Source organism: Lycium barbarum, chromosome 3 (assembly GCF_019175385.1).
Source record: "Lycium barbarum isolate Lr01 chromosome 3, ASM1917538v2, whole genome shotgun sequence".
NCBI classification, from domain to species: domain Eukaryota; kingdom Viridiplantae; phylum Streptophyta; class Magnoliopsida; order Solanales; family Solanaceae; genus Lycium; species Lycium barbarum.
The window spans coordinates 26,184,105-26,185,486 of NC_083339.1; the positions used below are offsets into that span (position 1 = coordinate 26,184,105).

Below are 1,382 nucleotides of genomic sequence, written 5' to 3' on the forward strand. Positions count from 1 at the left end.
GCTGCAAACGTAAAAATTGACTCCTCTCTATACCAGTTGTTAAAGCTTGATAGCTACTTTCGGAACTCTACCGAGAATGACCCTCAACGTCATTTGCAGAATTTTATGGATGTGTGTGCTAATCACATCCAAAATAATGTTCCACAAGATGCTATTCAGCTGAGGTTATTCAAATATTCCTTAGCTGTAGATACAAGAGCATGGTTCGAGAAGCTGCCCCGGAATTCAATTACTGCATGGGCAGAGATGGCAGCAGTTTTTCTCAAGAAATGGTACCCTCCTAGCAAGAAGGCTAAGATTCGTGACAAGATATATGAATTTAAGCAGCGACCAGGGGAACAGTTATATGAACCTTGGGAGAGATTCAAAGAATATTTGCAAAAGATTCCGAATCATGGTTTTCCGGAGAACATATTAATGGAGAAGTTCTACCAAGGGCTAGATCCAGTGACCCAATCAGTTGCTAACAATGTAGCTGATGGTTGTTTCATGAATAAATCTTATCGACGAGTGACCAACATGCTTGATAGGCTGACTACTCACAATCAGGCTTAGCACTCAAACAATGCTGATGTTGTACCTTACAGTAGTGCTATGATCCAGAATATGGTAAAGGAGAATCTAGATACCCCACAAACATTGGCTGAACTTGCAACAAATATTTCCTTGATAATAATGAAGTTTGATGAAACACAGATTAAGAAAGTGAATATTTGTGAGGATGATGCAGGTATGCCGAAAGGGATGTACCAGACCAAAGAGGGTCCGTTTCATGAGGGACCTCCTATGCAGATTGAATATGATAACTATGTGAATAACTCTCAAGGGAGTTATCAAAGATAGAACTACCTAGGTGGTTACCCGAATCAGAATCAATGGAGACCTCAGCAAAGTTAAGGTACTTATAACAACAACAACTCAGGGAACTACAATAATAATTATGGTGGTACGAACCAAGGGAGCTACAGTAACAACGACAATTTTGGAAACAAGAGTTCCAATCCTTATATACCATTGAAAGGGCAGTCAACCGAGCAAGGTAGTTCGAAGGTTGAAGCAATGCTTGAGAAGATTCTGGCAAATCAATCAATGTCTAAGAGGAATTTATCTGGGATGACAGAGACAGTGGGTTCCTATACAGTAGCTATTCAGAAGCACGTGTCACAGATGCGTGATATTTCTAGAGAGCAGCACCCTCCTAAAAAGGGAGAACTTCCTAGTGAAACTATTCCAAATTCGAAGAATGGGGGAGGTGGTGTAGACCGGGTGTTTACCATTAGTACTCGGAGTGGTAAAATACTCCAAGGTTCTGAAAAGAAGGTTGTTCAGCTCGAGTCGATAGATGAAGAAGAAAATGTGCAGTCTGAAGCACAAATTATTGT

The 1,382-nt window shown here is 40.6% G+C and overlaps 1 non-coding gene across 1 annotated transcript; it reads right to left on the reverse strand.

Moving 5' to 3' along the window:
- Positions 1-295: 295 nt before the first annotated feature.
- LOC132634487 (small nucleolar RNA R71) lies at positions 296-401 on the reverse strand. The gene has a single exon (XR_009580206.1). It is a non-coding gene; the product is annotated as a small nucleolar RNA R71 (small nucleolar RNA).
- Between the last annotated feature and the right edge of the window lie 981 nt (positions 402-1,382).